This window comes from Lissotriton vulgaris, chromosome 10, assembly GCF_964263255.1.
Source record: "Lissotriton vulgaris chromosome 10, aLisVul1.2, whole genome shotgun sequence".
In the NCBI taxonomy this organism is placed as follows: domain Eukaryota; kingdom Metazoa; phylum Chordata; class Amphibia; order Caudata; family Salamandridae; genus Lissotriton; species Lissotriton vulgaris.
Window position 1 is genome coordinate 554,085,973 of NC_141698.1, and position 23,073 is coordinate 554,109,045.

A 23,073-nucleotide genomic window follows, 5' to 3' on the forward strand; every position below is an offset into this window, starting at 1 on the left:
TATAGGTTTGATGCGCTGCTGTGCAAAATGAGATGTCGACTCCCCGTATGGTTGGCTTCATGGCCTCCCACAGGGGTTCAACCTCTGTTACCGACCCTACATTGATATCTAAGTATTGCTCGATTGCCTGCCCTATATCTTCCCTATATTTCCCATAATGTATATTCCAGGAGGAGATGCGCCAGCGAAAGGGTTGTTTCTCAGGACCAAATTGTACCATAAGAATGACTGGGGAATGATCTGAAAAACCTCTTGGAAGGATCTCTATAGCCCTCACCCTACAGGCAGCACCTGATGGTATGAATTTATAATCAAGTCGGGAGTATGAGTTGTGCGTTATCAAGAGATAAGTGTAACCCTGCTCTTCACCATGTAGCTGCCGCCAGGGATCCACCCAGCCCAATCCCGTCACCAGGGAGTTCAGTTTGGTACCTTGATGAACATTGGAATATACCTCTGATCTCCATCTATCTTTGGACATGTCCATCACATCGCTCCAGTCCCCCCTACCATTGCCAACCCATCCGGTATATCCCCCCAGAAAGTCGTAAGGTGCTCAACTAGCGCCCATGACAGCAGCATGGGCATACACACAGCCCAATACCACCTGCTCCTCATAGATTGTGCCCCAAACAAATACGTACCTCTCCTGGGTGTCTGTCTATGTCTTAGTGTGTTTGTAAGGAACCCTGTGATGAATTAGAATCACAACCCCACAGGATCCCCTAGTGAAACCAGAATGGAACACTTGAATATAACCATACCGAAGGAGACACAACGCTTTTGTTCCCATTAAGCATCAGGATGTCTGCATGATAGCGTTTGGCCTAATGGAGTATAGCCTCCCTTTTTACATTGTCAAGCGCTACTCTGACATTCCTACTCACTATCCGGAGATCCCCTGCCTGGTTCGAATCCTATCTATTGGAGCTGCCATTAATGGATCCTGGGACTTAGGTATGTGAGGCAATTATCAACCAGTGTGCAAGTAGTGGCCATTTATAGCAGTGACCCAGTGCAAAAATAAATCATGTGTACCCCAACTCACCCCCATACCTCAAAACTGCTGAAGTATCTGTCGCCGCCGAGGTGGCTTGCAGACCCCAACGGGATTCCCCTGCCCGTCCCTGCCAATGGATCCCTAATAACCAGCCCATATTCAGCGGGCGTTCCCCTCGACAATTGAAAGTCTGACAAAGGTACTAGCCCCCTAAGGTGCTTCATCGGTCTAAACAGTTGTCACCAACAGCCCCCTGTCCGGGGGAGTCCCAAAGAGGCTACGAGGCTGAAGTCCCCTGTTGGGGCATCAATGTGAATCTGTTAGGATCGCTACAGGATTGAGATCGGTGTCCTGACCTTGACCTTCTGTTTCCTTTAACTTTGGGATTGGGTGGTTTACGGACAACATCGCTGGATGATGAATCGGATTCCATCCTGGGTGGCGTGTGGGGACGGATCTTCACTGTCTCATCTGTCTAGTTGAAGACATCTTTAGGCAATTTGAAGAAAAGCGTACGTGATCATATAATCTGGAAACACGAGGATGCGGGCATTGTCGTAGGTCAGGGGCTCTTTAGCTCTGACTTACTTCTGGATCGTGTCTCTGTCATGATAATTTAAGATCTTTGCGACAAAAGGCCTCGGTCTGACTCCTGGAGGCGGCTTCTGCATCGAAGCTCTGTACTCCCTTTCAGCAACGAAACAGTAGGACAACGATTCCAGGGGAAGCCAGCATGTGAGCCACTGAGTCAGGAACTGTTCCGTGTCCCCCCTTCACATCCTTCAGGGAATCTTACAAAGCATAGATTGTTTCTCCATGCCCTAACCTCTGCATCCTCCACCCGCGATGCCAGGCCTCTAGAAACCGACTCCAATGAGGCAACTTTTTTCTGTAAGGTAGTGACTGAGTCTTCTACCTCTGAAATCCTGGTCTCGGTAATACGCTCCACTGCATTTTGTATATCTTGCCTAATAAGCATGACGTCGAGCCCACTGCTCCAATCTTCACATCCAAGGCATCCCTAGGTCGCCATAAGACCTGCATTGTCTGGCTCCGGTTTTGCGATCCAATTTACCTTGTTTAGCGGACCCTCCCACCGTTTTGTCTTTTGTCATGTTTCACTTTGGGCCTTACTCCCTCAAAATGGCAGCTCGGCAACCCCCAAGTCGGCCTCCCAGGATGGGCCACGATTGTAGATCCTGCGGCGTGTGGAGCCGCGCTTCTTGCCTGTTCCGCAGTCAAAATTGGTGTCTGCATGAGATCTCCCAGGGTATCTGGGCTCAGGCTGAGATCTCATGCGCACAAGCTGCCCCACTGTTCGCCTGCTTGCTGCTCCCGCTCGTCGAGGGTAGTACGGTGCTAGACCTGCACCTAAGTCCTATGCCGCAAATTTAGACTAGGCCCGGCTCTTCACTAGGCAGGTGTCAAATTTGTGAGGTCCAGCAAACACCAAGCTGGTCCCCACTCTGCAAGCCCACGACCCGCGACATCCCTGGAGGGTATATTGGTGCATGCAGATCTGACCACGGCAGACCAAGACTCTGTTCAACCCCCGGCTCTCGTAAACAGCCAGTGGCCCAATATCCAATTCAGCTTAGTGATACAGCTTGTAGCCCCCCTCACGTGTCATCCAGAGCAATACTGCACGGGGCCTGCACCTTCATTAAATGGTACGTATGTTGTATACCTCCACTGAGTAGGTTACACAACCTCGCGGGGCCCAACCGCTATACCACCAGGCCTCCCACCACAGGCCTGTAAGCCCTGGTAGCCCAGGGGCATGGTTGTCTGTGCAGGCCTGTGTACCACCAGCCAGCGCTCTGTGCAGAATCCGGGAGCTCACTGCGGCCAGCCCTGTCGCCGTCTACCCAGTTTCCGTCGCCGACCCTCAGCGTGTCCACTGGACCCCTGCACGGCCTGATCCGACCGGCCGGGATTAAACACTGGAGGTTGGGGGGAGGGGAGAATGAGTATCACTCACCAGGCCGCTGCTGAAATCCTCCCAGCCACCCGTACACTTTCTCCACTACTGCCTGCACCCAGAGATGGCCGCCAGGAGCCTACACAATCCTCGATCAGCCCTTCCTAACACGGAGCACTCCAGTGCTACTGCAACTCATTTGTCTTGGCTCCGGCTGCCACTAAGGAGGCTCTGCCTCAATTTCACCCACCAGGCCACCAAGTCCGTAGGCAATTGCCGTTGCCCCAGCACGCTTGTGTGCCATGATTTTGACCGCTCCACTCCACCACTACGACGGTATAATGTTAGGACCAAAAAAAATTATCTGATGAAACAGGATAATTTTAGGATAATTGGCACGGGTTGAGCAGAGCTCACCTAATGCGCGTCCACCATGATGGATAGCTTGGCCACGCCCCGACACACCACATTTTTACAGTGAAAACTGACCACTTTTTTGCACAGTGCTAGCTGTGGCTTTCAAACCCTAGCTCACTACCCCGGGAAGCCGAGCAAACCTATACATTTTTTTAATGAGACACATAGAGGAATCCAGGATGGGGTGACTTGAGTGGCTCTCACCAGGTTCTGTTACCCAAAATCCGTTGAAAACCTCAAACTTTGTAAAAAGAAAACACATTTCCTCACATTTCTGCGATGGAAAGTTCTGGAATCTGCGTGGGTCCTCAAAATTTCTCCCACCCTGCATTCCTCAAAGTCTTCTGTTAAAACGGGGCCTCACTTACATCTGTAGGCCGAGTGGCGGCAACAGGAAACAGCCCACAATGCAACCTGGACACACTACTTTTTTCAGTGAAAACTGACCCTTTCTTTGCAATGTGCCTAGCTGTGAATTTTGAACCCTAGCTCTGCAAGCACCTAGGGAAATCTAGCAAACCTATACATTTAAAAAAAGACTAGACATCCAGGGGAATCCAGGATGGTGTGACTTGTGAAGCTCTCTTCGGAATCTGTTACCAAAAAACCCTTGCAAACCTCTAACTGTGTTAAAAAACACATTTTCTTCACATTTCTGTGATGTAAAGTTCTGGAATCTGTGTGAATCCAGAAAATTCTACCCACCCCGCATTTCCCAGAGTCTTCCGATAAAAATGGTACCTCACTTGTGTGGGTAGGCCCAGTGCCCATGACAGGAAACGGACCAAAACGCAACATAGGCACACCACATTTTTACAGTGAAAACAGACCCTTTTTTGCAAAGTGCATATCTGTAGATTTTGAACTCTAGCTCAGCAGGAACCTAGGGAAACTACCACACCCACACATTTCTGAAAACTACACACTCCGGGGAGTCCAGCAAGGTATGGCTTGTGTGGACCCCCCCAACATTTTCCTTCCCAGAATCCCCTTCAAAACTCAAATTTAGCCGAAAAAAAACAATTTTTCTCAAATTTCTGAGTGAGAAAGTTGTAGGATCACCGGACTGACACAAATTTCCTACCACCCAGCATTTTTATTTATTTTTTTATTTAAAAAAAGGGGTTTATATAGCGCGCGGCTACTCAGGCAGAGTGTCCCGGCGCTGTGCAGATCTGTAGAGAGACGTAGAGCAGAAAACAGGCGCACTAGAGGCTGAAAAGCCAGGTCTTTAGGCCTTTCCTGAAGGACAGAAGGTTGTCAGTTTTTCTAAACGAGAGGGGGAGCTTGTTCCACAGCTGCGGGGCACAAGCTCTGTAGGAGCGACCTCCAATGCGTGAATGCTTTACAGATGGAATGACAGCAAGGGCTTGTGTGGCTGAACGAAGCGATCTGGTAGGATGGTAGAACTGAACATGTTTCCTGAGGTAAGCTGCACCGGTACCGTGTAAGGATTTAAAGGTCAAGGTCAAAGTCTTGAAGATGATACGTTTCCTTACCGGAAGCCAGTGGAGTGCCTCAAGGAGGGACGAGGTATGAGATCTGCGGCTTAATCCGAAAATGGCCCTTGCAGCGGAGTTTTGGACAGACTGTAAGCGAGACAGGAGGTATTCTGGGAGCCCTAAATAGAGCACATTGGCATAGTCAAGCCTGGATCCAATCATTGCTTGACCAGTGATTCTCCTGTGAGCCTGAGACAATAGAGGAAGAAATTTCCTAAGTATACGTAGTAGGCCAAAGCATTGGCCGACTAAAGCAAGGATCTGGGGTTTGAAGGTAAGACCATTGTCAAGTTTGACACCCAGGTTTTTAGCGACCGCAGTAGGAGAGGAAGGAGGATGCATATCTGCCGGCCACCACGATTTCCATTGAGTATCAGGAGAGCAGCCAAAAAATATAATTTCAGACTTGTCTGAATTACATTTAAGCTGGTTCAACTGAAACCAGGAAAAGACTGCCTCTAAGCAACTTTTAATAGAGTCACCCGCGAAATCAGAGTTCTTGTCACAGGTAAAAAGCAGCTGCGTATCTCCGCATAGGACACGATACGCGCGCCAAAGGTCTCCACTAGTTCAGCCAAGGGAGAGAGGTAAACATTAAATAAAGTGGGACTAAGAACTGATCCCTGTGGCACTCCCACATCAAGAGATGGAACTGTTGCTGAAAAAGGGGGTGACCAGATCAATTGTTGGCGTTCGGAGAGAAAGGACTTAAGCCAATTGAACACCGTCCCTCTAATCCCGATCTCCTGAAGTCTAGAAAGGAGCCGGTTGTGAGGGACGGTGTCAAAGGCCACTGAGAGGTCTAATAGTACCAGCATTGCCTTTCCTCCGCGATCAGTCACTCCCTTTATGGTTTCCGTTACCTCCAGTAATGCTGTTTCTGTACTGAGGTTAGAGCGGAAGCCTAACTGCGTCTGATGGAGAATGTCATTGGCCTCTAAGAATTGTGACAAGGTGGAGTGTACATGCTTTTCGGCGAGTTTGGCGAGGGCAGGAAGCAGAGATATAGGCCTGTAATTAGAGTGCTCCAACGGGTTCAAGTTAGATTTTTTTATGAGAGGGATGACATGAGCCTTTTTCCAGGCCTTTGGGACCTCACCCGAGATAAAGGAGGCATTAAGGAGAGGATTAATCAGAGAATTGAGAACGGGGGCCATTTTTGAGAGGATTTTGGCGGGGCAAGGATCTGAGGGGGAGCCCGATGTCAGTTTTAGCAACAGGTCAAGCGAGGCCTCCAACGACAGGGGAGGAAAGTCAGACAGAATATGGGTGCCCTGTGATGTGTTCAAAGTAAAGAAAGAGGGAACAGGATTGATGGCGGGGGCAACAGGCAGAAAAAATGCCTGGATGTTTAGAATTTTATTGTAAAAAAAGCTAGCCAACTGATTGACCCAGAGTTCAGAGGGAGAGAATTTGGGGTTTAGAGCAAGGGGGGAGGTGAATTCCCTAACAATATTAAATATTTCCTTGCTGATGTTACAGGCTGAGTCAATTCTTTTAGCGAAAAAAGCCTTTTTCGCTAATGTAATTTCTTTGTGATAGGCCTTATTAAGATTTTTAAACCTTATTTTTAACAGGACATCATAATTTTTGCGCCATAACCGTTCAGCTTTCTTGCAATTTTTCCTAGTCTCATGAAGTTCGGTGGTAAACCAGGGGGCTGAGATACGTTGGGACTTTGAGGATCTGGTAGGCATGGGTGCCAAATCATCAAAACGTTGAACGAGCCAGGACTGAAAACTAGAGAGGTCCTGTTCAAGGTTACCAGTCCGTGGGCATGGATACAGTGCTAAAGACTTCTCCAGCATGTCAATGGTGACACAATGGAATGGTCGAAATGCCTTCGATTGAGTGCTATTTTCCGTGCAGGAGACTTTAGAGGGACCCATAATATCAAAATTTAATAGGAGGTGGTCTGACCATATCACCGGAAGTGGTGGATAGGGTTCAATAGACAGAGAAGAAAAAACTTGGTCTATCAGATGACCTTTGTTATGTGTAGCTGCAAAGAAATACGGTAGAAGATTATACATGCTAGTGGTGTCATTTAATTTAACAGAATCACTGGACTCAGGTTCGTCCATGTGGATATTAAAATCTCCAAGAAGAAGAAGATGCTTATATTTTGTTGCAAGAGGGGATAAGGTTTGGTGAAGTTTATCACAAAATGGGCCCAGGTGGCCTGGTGGGCGATAAACTAAAAGGCCAGCACAGGAATGCTGCGGGGAGAAAGATAGGCAGAAGCCTAATAAATCAGCCCCCGGAATGTTGTCGATTTCAAGTACAGAGCAGGTGTAACGTTTGTCTACTATCATTGCCACTCCTCCACCTCTACCCAGTTCTCGATCTTTCCTGACTATATAATAGTTAGGGGGAAGGGCAATAGCGATATCAGGACTGGAGGAGTCGCCTAACCATGTCTCCGTAAGAAATAGACATGACGGCTTCTGTTGTGAAAGAAGGTTGAAAAGGTCTAGAGCATGCTTACAGAGAGATCGAGTGTTTAAAAGCATGCATGGATACACAGGGGCCTTCTCTGAAGTCTCTTCGGTAGTGTCATTTACGCCCAAAGTAGTTGGTGACTGAAGCGAAGTAGAAGAAGACCATGCACAAGTCTCACAGACATGCCTATCCTTAACAGGGTCACATAGATGTTTAATGCAGCCCAAGTAAGAGGTGTTCCCCAGTCTAAGTAGAGTATCACGATCGAAGGAAATTACCCTCTCCTCAGTGCAGTTAAAATGAGCGCGGTCTACTGCCGTGCCGGGCGCCTCCGGGACGCGGACGGGCGCAGACGGGCTTACCTCAGGCGCACCTCCGGCGCGCATAAGGCGCGCCCGCTGCACTCGTCCGCTGCACGTCCTCGTAGGCATACTGGATTTATAGGGCGAAGGCAGGTCGCCTGACGCTAAACACTAGCGTGCCAACCAACTTCCCCCAATATGGCGGCCGCGCTTAGGAGCAGCGTCCGAGATCGAGTGTGGAGTCAGGTAGGTAAACAATGCCTCTCACACACTGTAATACCTTCAAAGAACAGGCGCTATGCAGACAATGCCCAAAGACAGCAGAGGCTAAAGTCTAAACACACAAGCCACAGTTAAAACATGCAAGTAGCAGTATTGATTCACGCTAGTTGCAGACAGCAAAATAAAGCATACATTTTAAAATGAAGTGTGCGCGTGTGCAGGTTCCCGGCTGAGCCTCAGGAACAGATCTGAGCAGGCGGCGAGAAGTTTCCCCAGGTCTCGCGATAAAACATGGTACCTCACTCGTGTGGGTGGACCAAGTATCTGCGACAGGCAAGGTCCCAAAACGTATTGAGGTGACATCAAAATTACCTACCACAAAATGACCTGGTGGGGGCATTGGCATGCCCATCTTGTGCAGCCTACACCCCTAAAATAATCGCTGGCATCTAGTGGGCTTTTTGCCCACCCGAGGGGGTCATATTGGGGGTTAATGCCCCATCTGTCCCCAGGGGGGCAAATAGGACTTTAATTTTGCAGGGTGCATTGGCATGCCCCCAGCATTAATTCAATTGGAGAAAAAAGCCCTGGTATCTAGTGGGCTTTCTGCCCCCCCCCCCGGGGGCAGATTGGGGGCTACTGCCCCACAGGGCAGGTAGAAAGACTAAATGTAGCCAATTTCTTTTGGGGGAGTAAAGGACTTTGCCAAGGGGCGGCTCCGCCCTCCCTGGTGCCTAGTGGGAGCAATCCCTGCTTGGGGATCGCCCCAAGCAGGGATCCACTAGGGAGGGGTACCATTGGAAAGGGGAGATTCTCCCTTTTCCACTGTGACACTTCTTCTGACTTTCTATGTGCTCAGGGGGCTTAGATAGCCCCCTGAGCACATAGAAAGCAAAACTGAAATGAGCCTCTAGACTCATTTCAATTTCGGTTTCACTGACATGACGCCAGCGTGACATGCACGCTGATTGTAATTTCAGGGAAACAAAACAAACAGCCTCGGGGCTGGGGAGCTCCTGAGGCTGTTAGGGGGGAAAAGAAAGCCATCTGGTGCCCGGAACCAGAGGAATTTCGATTGCGTTGGTTTGCGTTAAAAAGTAACACAAATCCGATGTGAATTCTTTGCAAATCTGGAGTATTTTAAAAGGATTTAGGTGAAGGAGAAGAATCCTTTACAGCTGATGTCGAGTACAGGCAACACAACATGTGTGATGGGCTGGCAAGATTAGGTCTGCCAAAACATGCTGCACCTTAAAATAAGCGTATGTGGGAAAGAGATCAATAGCACTTTATGGTGGGGGGAGGAGCCTAGCGACGAACGAAGATGGCCGCATAAGCTCTCGGCTCCGTCGACCTCCTCCTGCTGCTTGAATATCCTGCTACAAATCCTGCTTTTTTGCCTCGCCCCCGTGTGGGTGACCTGTTGCTGATACTGGCGGTGTGGTCCTGGGAAACTTACGACCCGGATTGCCGGAGTTACATCGAGTGGAAGTTCTTGGCCTAACGCTGACCGAGAGCCGGGACCTCGAGTACTGACCCTGCCGGGTTGCAGTGCAACAACGGCGGCCGGGGGACCCAGACACGGTCCAGTCGATAGAAGTGGAGAGCAACCTGCCCCTGGACTGGTGGCGAGCCTTTGGTTCTACCCGCATTGGGGAGGTGTAATGATCCTGTGAGTAGCTGAGTGGCCGGGGGTCCCCTTCTCGGCGTTCCCTTCCCGCCGGGGTGGGGCCCCCGTCCGAGAGGCCCTATCGCTGCTGGACTGTGTGCCTCCCGCCCCGCCTGCTTTCATCGCACTTCGGTCCCTGGGAGAATCGGGTGACCCGAAGGGCGCACTGATGTCTGGAGTCGATCAGTTTGCGGCGGTGCGGGGTGAAGAAGAGCCATCATTGTGAAACGTGATGGCCGCCATTCAGGGTCTGTGCTCCTACATGGTTGCTCTTTCACATAAGTCGATTGTGGATGCCACCGAAACTGCCCGATCGCATAATGACTCTGATCTATCTGGTCCCCCTAAGCGAGCCGTTTCCTCGACTTTGATCCCGGAATCTACGACTCGAGGCCCATCTAGTGTCGAAGCATGGATAGCAATGTCTGTACCGCAGGGTGCGGCTGAATCAGCTGCCATGGTGTATCGCCCGCCCACGTTGAAGAGTCCGCCTGTGGTCGTGTTCACGAGCTCGTCCCCCAATGACTTTATTGAAACTGTGATCCGACGGAAACAGCGAACATCTATTGATCGTGTTAGCTGTGCAGAGTGGTGGAGTATGGGATGGTCGGGATCTGGTCGTACCGTGGCGAGTGTCATGGCGGCTAAGGATTGTGGTGGACTGTGGATATCTGTTGGACTCGCCGCACAGATTCGTGGACTGGCTGGACTTTTGATTTATCCTGTGAATAGGCGGATGCGGTGTGCGGAACTCATGGTGAACACTCGTAGAGGTCAAGGGTGAGACTGGTGTTCGACTCGGATGCTAGGGGTTTGTGAGGGACCCGGGATCCGCCATTTTCTTGTATTGGGGGTGGGGCGGTGTAGGACGTCTTTCCTGGGTTCTACCGAATCTACTTTGCTTTGTTGCTTATTGTTTAATGACCAGGACTGTACGTCGCAGGAGGGGGGCAGTGTGACCGGGAATGTGTGATTCTCCTCCTCCCTTAACTTTTCTTTTCTTTCTTTTTCTGTGTTTCCTTCCTTTATAAATTTCTTTTCTACTATATTTCGGGTTTTTGGTCGCTGGGCGATAGGCACGCTGCTAGGGGGGTAGGCCGTAGCCATCTGCAGGGGTGCAGGGTGGGGGTAGGGGGTGGGGTATTTTTGTTTTTCCGTTCTCTGTTTCTATGGCCTTTTTCTCTTTTTTAGTTTGACTGGACTTTCCTTTTTCCTCTCTCCCTGGGTTGGGGGTCAGTGTATCGGGTTACTGTTTGGACTTTTTGGGCGGTGCTGGGACTGTGGCCGCTCAGCCTCTCCTGTCATTGGATTCATCGGGTGGGGCATTAGTCGGGAGTCTTCAGAAATGTATGCTTGCTTATACTGTTCGCTTCAAAATGTGGGTGTCCCTGCAGTTGGACACGCTTCCCTGCCCACCCGGTGATTGTATCTATTTTAGATCCCGTAGCCGGCCCCCTCCTGTTTTCTTTTCTCTCTCTTCTTTTCGTTAACATATGGAACTGTATTACGTATTTACCGTGTATATCCTGTTTTCATTTAAAAATTGACCTCTCTTATCCTGAGCAGCTCTCCTGGGTGTGCCGAAACAGTTTGATGCTCCTATTTTGCTGCCATGCCTCCGGGATGTTTGGCTGAATAGCTGTGTGCACCCTTTTCTAAATAAAGGTCTTCCAAAAATTAAAAAAAACAAAAAAATAGCACTTTATGGTGTAAAGTGAGCTCTAGGCCAAATGTCTTACTATGTAAGTTTTTTACCGTTAAGTTTGTAGGTACCTAGCTTCTTGGTGACGGGTCCAGAAACTGTTGCAGAAGTGGATAAATCAGCATTGATGCTGCAAACAATGTGTATTTAATCATTGCCACCTATCCCTTTAGGAATGCAGCGCTGGACAGGGGTTTTATCCACTGGGCATTTCCCCAGTGGGCCGGAGCCCTTGGAGGACAGTTTTAATAGCCCCAGGCTGCTTCTCGTGTCTATGCCACCTTCAACGAGGTGAGGTTAATTACAGTAGACACAGGAGGCTGCAAGAGAGAGAAAGGGAGAGAGAGGGAAGGTAGAAAGTGATGAGAGAGTGAGAAGAGAGAAAAGGATGGAGAGAGACAGTGCGAGGATATGAAGGAACCGGGGCTGGTTTTAGCATTTTAGCAGGGCTGCTTTTGTTTTTCCAGTCAGGCCTGCAGGTATGCATGCTTTTCGGAGTTACTTTTGGAACACAAATGAGCCAGGTCCTGTGCGTACCTGGCTGATCGGTGGGCATGAGGTTGGTGATAATGGGGAAACGCCAACAGATACAGCTTCACTGTAAGCACCGCTGGTCACATCTCCATTCAGTGGGCAGCGCCTTTGTTGAACGCTGTGGGCACGCCCTTCCAATTCCTTCAGAAGTAGAAGCTGATCGCCGTGGAGCCAGTGGCCACCGTTGCATCTGCCTGCTCCAGCTCAGGTACCCCGGATACCCCACGGTCTCTTGTGGGCACTGCAGTCCAGGTCCTGCATCCCATAGTATCAGCCTCTGTGGCTTGGGGGCACGGGGGTTTCATCCCACCACGCTGTGCCCAGTGCTGGTGTGCTTGTGCTCCTGTAATGCAATACTCCCTTCAACCCTTGGGGTTGTGCAGGGGCGGCACTATGCTGGCACACCACATACGCAGCGGACCGTATTAAAAGGGCATGAGTTGCGCCTGGCGCCTACCACAGGTGCCAGGACATCAGCAGACCAGAGCTGTAGCAGGAACATCTCCTTCTTGCTGCCCCACAACCACTGCAGCCATTGTATTGCTACCCCACTGCACCCAAGGCTTTAATGACTGGGCTCCCAAGGTGAGGGTGCAGAGCTGCACACAGATATTCCAGTGGGGGCCTCAGCGGGTCAGTGGGGTAGCAGGACAACTGGACCCTGGTAAAACAAGAGCATGTGGTGTGGTGACCTACCAGTGACCCTTTTGCTTGCAAATCTCTTCCCCAGCACCAGAAACCGTGAAACTGCCCCCCCCCCATGCAGCAACCCCGCTGGCCCCAAAATCACCACGTATCACAGTGTTATCCACCAGGCGGAGGTCATCCAACAAAAGGCAAAAGTAAGCCCAACTCTACGTTTCCTTTACTGCTATCACTGTGAGAGTAGCAGGCAGTGAGGTGGTAGCTTAGAGGCTGTCTCCGGAGGGTAGAGCTGGGGGAAGTGGAGACTGCCTGACCAGGATCAGGTGCAGTTTGCGTGCACTCTGGGAAATCCCCAGCACCTGCACCTTCTGTTAATTGAGAGCTAAAATCAGGGTTATTACTCTGATTCATCACCTCAAAAGATTGTCATTCCCAACTACAATTATCTGGAGCCATACCAGAACTACTCTGAACATCTCTCCACACTGCACTGAGGGAAAACAGTCAACAACACCTTCAACGCCCAGCACGGTGTAGGAAACCTTTGCCAAAGTACAGTGCTTGCACCCTTCTCATCTGCCCTGACTAGCTCCACAGCACTGTAGTGGGACAGTAAGGCGGCTCTACCGCCATTTCACCCATGTCTCGTCAATCTCGAAAGCTCAGCCTGACTCAATTCACGCAAGCGAGGATCCATGAAAGTCCTTGGGATCATGCCCAAATGCAAAACACTGCCCCAGAGGAAGGGGGCCACTCTCCTAGCCGACCCATCTTCACCGCTATCAGCCACCACTCCTCAGGAGTCTGAGCCCATAGCCCTCCCTCCTCCCACCCCAGTGAAGTAAGCGTCTTAATAATTGCAGGGGTTGATCAGTGAATACTTCAGCAAGGCCCCACCTTAGGAGAGACAATGTTCTCACCGGTCCCATTGAACTCACCAGTGCTACACAATTTCTGAAACACTTCCAACACTACAAACAGAGACTTGCCTCCAGCCGGGTCAACACTTGACAGGCCTCACTCCTTCCCAAAATGACAGGCAGACCACGGCCACTTGGTGCCCTTCCAACTTCCTCACCTCACCCCGGACATACTTACACAGGCACATGCACTTGAAAATCCAGAATCAAAGGGAGACAATCAATGTCCCATCTCAGGAGGGTCCTGGGACTCTGGAGTTTTGCTGAGCATCCAAAGCTCACATGTGGTAACAACAATAATCGCCCAGGGTGCATACATGCACTAATGATAACACTTCCCTGCCAAAGTCCCAGGAAACATGATTGGGCACTCAGCTGGATAGTAACACATATGAGACAAACTTCACTCAGACACCCACAAAGAGAACAAGTAGGGAAAGCATAACAGTTCAGGAGTTAGGCAACCTATCCGAACACTTCCTAGCTACACCCAGATCAAAGTCTCACTGGCACAAACTCAGCACTCTACAGGGAGCTCCCAAAAAAGGCCCAGCAGCCCAACACAAGACAGGCAGACACATTCACTGACTTTGGACCTCTGAGCCCCTCTTCAGTTGCACTGGCCTCTTTAGACATCAAGGAAGACACATTCACCAGTACACTCTTATGTCAATCCCAGAAGATGAAACTTCATAGAGATATAATCCAATCAATTGCCTCAAGCTTAGTCAACCTGGGTTCTAGATTAACATCATTGGAAAACCTCATCGGATTATCAGAAGGAGGCAAAATATGTCCATATACCTCATTGATCAACAAACTAAGCTCTCTTTCTGAATTAATAAGCTCACTTGAAGACAGCGTTTAGAGCAAAGCCTGCCGGGCCAGAAAATCTACATATGATTTACAGCTGGGGATAAAAGCTTCTCCTAAACTAACTAACAACAATGCCGCTACCTCGGCACGAAAAATGGAAGCCATGCCCCCCCCATATAAAGGTGCTCAACCCTGTTATCAAACAGTCGACTCACGCCGCTGGTTTCACAGCAGAAACACCATACCCGGGGGCAATGGATGAAGGGGGACCCATCCACTATCTTAGCACTGCAGTCTCGTCCCCTCTGAGTTTGACCAAAGAGAGGCGCCCCAACTCCATCACCCCCATCATCAAATCCTATTTCCTCCAGAAGGGCAAAAAAGAAACTTAAAAACAGTAAAAAAGCAACACCTTGAAAAAAGTAGATCCCTGATCTCTGGAGTCGCCAACAAAGCGTATAAAGAACAGGGGTCCACAAAACCCTTTTCTAGGGTCAACCTAACCCTGAAACCACGAGCAGAGAGCACCAACCATGAAGCACCCTACATCAACATAAACCATCCCTCCAAAATACCAACCGAAGCTGCACAAGGGTCACCAAAGCCAACTGCATGGAAAGCTATGTCAGTGGCCAGAGTTAAAAAATTGTGTACTGACTATTTTGGCATTGCCCGTCTCAAGTGCCAATGTTGAGAGGGCCTTTCCACAGAAGTTTGAATGGGAAGGAAAGAGCAAGTGCACAGGACCAAAGACTCACTGAAGAAGTATTGTATGGTGTACTACAATAAGTTTAATTTGCCAAAATCTATTTGGACCTCATATACACAGTACCTACACTGTCTATATACCATGCGATATCAGTGCAGAAAGCAAGCAATAATAAAAGCAAAACATTCCATAAACACTGAAAAACACTGTTCTGTTGTTTTTAATGCAGTGCAAATGTGTAACCACTGATAACCATTGTTTTTAAGATATTAAAATCACGTAAAAACACTGGGGAAAAAAACACCAGAATTTGCGAAAAATGTAAACTGAACACAGGAAAGCCTAATTAAGCTATAATTTATTTATTTGAGAGTTGTATATGGCGCTCGCTAGACTCAAAGGTATCGGAGCGCTTCACAACAGTAAATGTTCACATCAGAGATAAGTCTATATAGAGCATCCCAGTCAGAGCGCTTTACAACTGTAAATGTTCACAACCTAAATAACAAGTACATACAGAGCAGCTAAGTCACATCAGATCAAATCAATTGACTTTATTCCACTAGACTCTATCAGCCATTTATCTCAACACCTTGTCCATCACATCTTGGCTGAGGCCAATTCATTATTCATCTTTCATCTAATACTATCGCTGTTCCAGGTATTCATCTGCCTCCGCTTGAGCACTTGCATTAAGCTCCATGTGGACTGCTTTACAGTCATTGCCCTGTCTGGCAGCTCCTGCTGGCTCCTTTTTGTGACCTTCCAATGTGCTGGTGCTGCATGCATTAGCACAATGAGCCTCCACCTATTGTTTTGCTAGTTCTTTTTTACCTTGTATTCCTGTCATTGTTTTCATGAAGCTGAAGGCCAGGGGTAGCAAGGGCAATGTCAACAGCTGCTATTCCTAGCTACCACTAACTAACATTCATGCTCCTGTTAATCTCAGCACATGCCTTCCGTAAATGGTTGGAACGGAGTCCAACTTATTGATAAATAGGTTGTTTCAGGTCTTAGTTTCCTTACATTTCGGGTGAAGCCCAACTACTATTCACTACCAAAGAGAGTATTTGTCCTCACTGTGGATGAGGTCCAGATGAACTACTCCTTCCTCAGCAGCCACACAGTTAAGTCATGCTCACTCCCCAAAGGGAGCAGAGGATCTGCTCTGTGCTCTTCATAGACATCATGCACTCAAGCCACCATCAATGTCTTACTAAGCCCGGGATAGTGTCATGACTTTCTTAAGAGATGTCTGAGGACTCACATATCCCAGACATAAAGCAGGGTGATTTACTGCAGCACCCCAACATTTATAGCAAAGGTGATGGACCAAGATCCATCTTAGCGACTATCAATGCAGTCCAGCAGCCTCCAGGATGCCTTATATCCTGTTTATGTGATGGGACCATGGTATGGACAAATGACAGCTAATTTTCCACTTGTGCAAATCCTGACCAATTCATGTTCAGATCATATGGGATATTCAGTACTCAACACAGCTGCTCCTTACTGGCCTAAAAAACATAGAAAAACAAGGTGCAGTGCAACCTATTGCGTTTAAGCGAAGGCAGGTGGCACTGATGACAGAGGGGTATAACTGATCTGCGTATATCTTTAAAAAAATGAATATGCGTTTGTGCGTGTGTGTGTGTACGTTACAGCAGCTGTGCCTACAACACAACTAAAAGATGACATCTATGCCTCTAAGACCCTATATTAAACCTACAACGACCCTTGTTGAACATATCACAAGTCTACCACAAACTGCACTCTACACTACACTATCCCTCCTTTCTAGACCTTGCACTATTTTTTTACACCATGCAACTACTTGGATTTTTTGCGACCCTACACCACGTGCGATTTCTTGATTACACCCACAATTTGGAACCCCCTCTAGAAAGCCCCCCACCAATTCCATAACCAAAGGGGTTTTTAGAATATATTCTACAAGAAACCCGTCTAACGAAAGCAGATTGTGGCTTAGACGTTTGGGCGCAAACATCCCAGAATGCAATGTATTAGTAGTGCAGGGCTGGCTGTAGCACTGGTGACGCCCGTTGCGATGAAGTTTGCATTTATTTTTGACTGCCTTTGCTTCCCTCCTCTTATTATTGGATTTTGTCATAGCACCGTGAAGTCTTCGTGTGTCGCTATTCTAGTCTAGTGTAAGTGCTTCCAGAGCTTGGACTATTGCAGAGGAAAGCTTGTACCTTCCTCTGGTAGTATGGATGCTTGGGCAGAGTCAACATCCCTCTGTCCCATGATCTGAGTGGCCTACCGGCTGAATATCTCTGCACCTTGTCCTTCTCTGTCTACTTCGCCCATTTGGCGAAAGATATTGCCCATGATATGGGATACATGACAGCTATGCTACTGCAATGCTCAGGGTTCAGGACAGGCCATTAACTTTGTCCAAAGATTTTAAAAGGCTTAAATGTAAATGTATTTACCGCTTGAGGGGTTAATAGTGGCATCTCCGCGATAGTGAGTTGGCTTCGATTGTTTTCTCCTTGAAAAACTCATACATGCAATCTCACAAATGGGCGAAGTAGATAGAGGACAAGGTGCAGGGATGTTCAGCAGCTAGACCACTCAGATCATGGGACAGAGGGATGTTGACTCTGCCCAATCTCCCATATGATCAGAGGAAGGTGCACGCTTTCCTCTGCAACATCCCTAGCTCTGGAAGCACTTACACCAGAATAGAATAGCGACACATGAATGCTTCACCGTGCCGTGAAAACATCCATTTATAAGGGAAGGGAAGCAAATGCAGTCAAAAAGAAATGTGGGACAAGACCAAACAATGCCAATTTTTATCCATCCCAGAAAAAAGCTACCATTTATCAGCTATTCAGACAAGCCCCAACAACTCTGTTTTAGTACCAGACTGAAATGAAGTTAGATCATTTATGATGAAATAGATGCGTAGAACCTAAAAGTGATGAATTCTGCAAATAATCCTTGGACGAAATGTAATTATGCTGACTTAGTTTGCATTATTCCTGAATTTTATGTTATATGAAATTTCCTGAATTGCTTGAAATTTAACATTTAGTGGGGGATATTCTCAAGAACGTGTGATAAACATCGCAAAATTAGCTTAACGCAACTTTGCACATCGCAGTCTATCACAACAAAATAACACAGTTTTAATGTTGTATTCCCAACCAGGCTACACCATGCGATAATAGCAGGATAACACGCCAAGTGACCGCACAAAAATCAATGCAACGCCGAAAAAAATGAGAAACGCAAAGTTGCGATGGCCCAAATCATGATACAAAAATCAGTGACAACCAGCCACAGGCCTGCAATTCCCACAAGTCATGCGGGAAAATGCACTATAAAAGCACCAAAAAAAACACCCAAACCAAATCAAACTACGTACCACCATGGAGGCACCCGGACCAAGGACAACCCAACCACCCAAGCCCCACGGAGGACTAGCCAGGAACCCTGTGTCTGGGGAAGGGCAAGGAGGAGAAGAAGAGGATGACAGTGTTCAGTCTGCAGGAAGACCGGATCATCGTCACAGAGGTGACAGAACACTACCAACAACTATTCTTCACCCCCACTGCGTCATTGGCAACACAAACGGAAATATGGCAGTCCATCGTCAACAACGTGAATGCAGTCAGAGTGTCGAGGAGTTCAATGGAGGAGGTCGAGGGGCACTGGCATGATGTGCAAAGCCAAACCAAACAGAAACTTGCTGCTAACAGGAAGGCAGCAAAGGCAACAAGAGGTGGGAGTCCTGCGCCACAGGAGGAGCTGGATGAGCTGGAGGAAATGGTGGCCACAGTCATCAGTTGGAGACGGTGCAAGGAGTCGGGAGCCAGACATAGCTCGACATTACCTGACCCAACAGCAACAGGGTGAGTAACGACCGGGGACTGGGGGGAAGGAGGGAGATGGGCACAATAGCACACATGCACAATCAAGTGTAGTACACTGCACACCCACAATGACTGTCGAACATGGCCCTGATATCCTTGGTACACTGCAGCACACAATGAAACACCAAGTAGGCCCCCATCCACAATGTGCACAAAGGGGCCCCCGTCCCGATTACCAATCCCACAACCTACCCATGCACATGTGCTGAATCCAGCAAAGCCGTGGCTCTGTGAGCCACACTGACAATGCAAGTGACACTGCATGACCGATAACATGGCTGCGGCCAAATACAGAACATGGTGGTCGACACGACTCTGAGGTGGCCCCGTGTGGACCACATCCTCAAAGTAGCAGGTCACACTCTGACACATACAACCCCTGACGCCAACAACACATCTGCAGACAAACAATGCACAAGAGCACAAAATCTGTCCAAGAGCACAAATGATCCAAGTCATCCACACCTCAGCACCCAAAAAGCACACAAGTCAAAGGCACACAGCCTGAAAGGGATAAGGAGCCGGTAAATCAGAGCTGCAGGGGCGACTCTCCCACAATGCAGCACACACACATAGCATTCACAGCTCATCAACATTGTCGACAATGTGGTACAAAGTGCAAAACTTACACCACAGAACAGAGGACACAACTGGTGCTGCTTTTGTGCTGAAACTGGCCAATCACAACTGGCATTGCGTGAAACTGTGAAATGATAATGTGTGAGTACAACCGCATATCCGTCATGAAGAAAAATGTCCACTGTCTCCCATCAAATAGCCAGCTGCCCCAAAACAGTCACAAAGTACATTGTCAAGCTGTCTGTCTAGGAACATGTACAATGCGTCAACATACATGGGACACACTGTTTACCTGCATCTCCCATTTACCTTGCAGAGGGACAATCAACACCTCCTGCAGAGCAGACCAGACATATCTTCAGTGATGATGAAGAGGACACCCTGGTCATCTGCACCAACACCATCCAACGTATCGTAGACAGCCTCCGCACCCCACCTCCTGGAACAGGGCAGCCCAGCTGCATTGAGGTGACCCCACTCCCTGCACAGTCCACACAGCAGGAAGCACACACCACCACGTCTGGCTCACAGGACCCCCACGACCAACACATGGCTTACCAACGCCATGTGTTAGGGTGCCAGGAGAAGATGGCTGATCAGTTGCAGGTGGAGTTCGACCTCATGGCAGCCAAACTAGATGCCATACGTGTGTGTCTAAGTCCCATCAGGGACCACTTACAGTCCCTAATGGACACCTACTGTTCGCTCCATACTCTCCAACAATCCTTGGCTGACGTCGCTGGAGCCATTACCCAGATACAAGAACAGTCTAGTCAGACAGGCTCCAGTGATGACAGCACAGATTTGGCACAGATGTGGAGGACAATGGAGAACATGGAGCCGAAGCAGGCTGGAAGAAAGGCTGCCACGGCTGAACACCAGTAAGATGTCGCTGGGATCTTCCATGCCCTTCAGATCCTCATCTTGCCTCTGCTGCCACTGAGCCTGTCCCAGATAACTGCTGCACGAACTTCGACACACACATCTCCGCGCCCTGATGTGTCATTGGCACACAGTGATGCAGCCCTACCACCTTCACCCCCTGATGTGTCGGTGGCACACAGTGATGCAGCCATAACACCACACACACACCTGACACACCGGACACAGAAGACGTACCAGAGGAGTAAGATGTGAATTGTAATGACTGTGTAAGGGAGGAGGTAGTAGCATCCATCCCCGCCATATGGCCTGTCCCTGCCTGGTTCAGCCCTCTGCATCACGCCCTGGAAAAACACCTCCCACTGTCCCCCGAAACACTCTGCGACATTCACCTGGACCCCGACATAGACTGCCATATCTGCTGTGGTTACCAATGACACAGCAATCTGGCTGCGGACTGAAATCTTTCTCTTCCAATTAACTTTTCATTCCCCAAAGGACTCTGGTTGGCCCACCACTGGGCAACCATGTAATGTGGGCTTGGCATGGTCATGTACTGCTCCAGCTCCGACACTCCACAGAATGTGAATAAGACATTCGAAATCACACAGATGTGTCATGTCTATGTTCACTCAAGTATAAAGGTATGGATGTATGTAGGGAAATTGATTGCACTAAAAGGTAGACCCTGGTAAATGACATCAAGGTGCATGTTTGACCCTGACCCACATGGCCAATTAGATGACTCTAAAGGTGTGAACTAGCTGTGGCCTCATTGCACATGAACAACAATCTTGCAACCCCCAACGTAGCCCCTCGTCCATGTAATAATTAGGACTGTGTGTAGAAATGTCAAAATCTGTAGCAGGCCTGAGTAGTGTCCCCCATCACATGTGGCAACAGAACATCTGTTTGCATGACCTACTCACACACATCTGTGTGGACACAGCCTGTTTTGATGGATACTTGAAAAATTGGCAACCAGGCCAAAGGTCAGGCGCACAGCAAATGGTAAAAAACTATAACAAATGGATACGTATATATAGTGAACTCCAAGAGAGAAAGGGACAGGTTACCATGCAATCCCCAGAGAACTCTGAATGAAATCCAGAGTTGTTCAATAATTAACAATGGTATCTCCCTGAGCTCCACAATAATAAATAACACAGCATTCTTTTGCCGAAAAGGTATAAAGAACAGTTCCACACAAGTGCAGGAGTAATGTCTTTCTTGAAAGAAATTGTATCCGTTGAAGGAAGTGATCCACAAATCCAAATTTACGGTATTCCAATGTCTTTAATGGTATTTTCTTCAAATAAATCCTTTAATTGCCATACAGCCACAGCCAACACATGTTTCGTCTGATGCTAATTTTTGCATCAATTGACTTCATCAGGGCTGCATCCCAAGAAAATAAAACATTATATAAATCCGCCAGTCAAAACACTGGTTACTTCGTTACCCTTCACCGAAATCACCAAGAGGGTACGTGACGTATAGTACAGCCAATTAGAGAGGCTACCAAACAACCGGTATGAATCAATAGATCACCCAAGTGAAAATACATATGTACCTTAATTTGATAAAGAAGTGAAAATGTTTGCAAAGTAAGAATGGTCCCAAACGTACCATGTAAGACATCTCAGTATAAAAAGAAAAAGTGTTACCTTAGACATTATCTAGTCCTTCCATGGACAATAAGACTTGGTATTCCAAATCTGAGACAAGTTAGAAGTTACCTGGAATAGAGGTATACTGTCCTAATCAATCTCAGTCAATATATATAAATTCCAATTGTGAACATATGGTAAATATTTAGCCATGATGCTTTCGAAATCAACTATATATAATTCGCCATGTATAAGTTATACTCTCACCATAGACACTCAAACTGCAAGTCTATCCAAATCCAACTGTACCCTGGACATATTTGTAAATATTACTGAATGCCATGTGAGAACTTTACTCTCCCATTGAACAATTTAGCTGCAAGACTATCAAATGCCAACTGTCCCTAGACTTCTATGGGTGATTAATAAACTCGTGTTACCTCACCTCACTTCTTACACATCTTAGTCTTCACTCAATTCCACTGCTCTGATATTAAATCCAATAGACAGGATACACGAGTACATGTACCTGTGAAATTAACGAAAATGTGTTTAGATAACGATTTTACAAAAAGACGTCCCTGCTCCCCTCAATGTCGGTGCTCACCTATCTTCTCACGGCTGTCCTCCCTCGTACACTTCCTGGCTTTCGCGATCGCGTTGTGCCCTGGCGCCATATTTAAATGGTTATTACAGAACAAAAGTACAAGCGCCATGTTGTATTGGGGTTGTACCTATCTTTAACATATATCCCCATCTATTATATAATATAAATATATAAGAACCAATTATCATGTTAGATACGCGGTTAATGGGTAATCTAGTTTCGTAGATTATCCGATTATCGATACATATTCGGTTCGTATATAGTCGCCAAGTTGGGTTAGTATTATTCCCCAGATGGTCAACAAATTCCCAAATATTGTATATAGTTCATCATCATCTTGTATATATCTCTTAACTTCCAACTTGAGTCCAACAGTTATCAGGGAGTTAAAGTAGTCCTCTCTCTATTACCATAAGAATATATACACGGCGACTCTCTTTGTCTCAAGTACCATTCACTAAAGATGAAATATTGTTAGAGTCGCGCGACAAATAATTTGTTTAGTAAATTTCCAAATTTATTATGGTTTCTCTTCCAGAAATTCCCTGTGTAATGCATGAAATTATTAAAACAAAAAACAGAGCTGGCGTAAATAATGACCACAGCTCATTCAAACCGGTGAGGGAGGTGGGGGTGCCCGGGGTAGTGCCCCGGGGCGGGGTGGTCCTGAGGTTGGTGGCGGTGGGTGT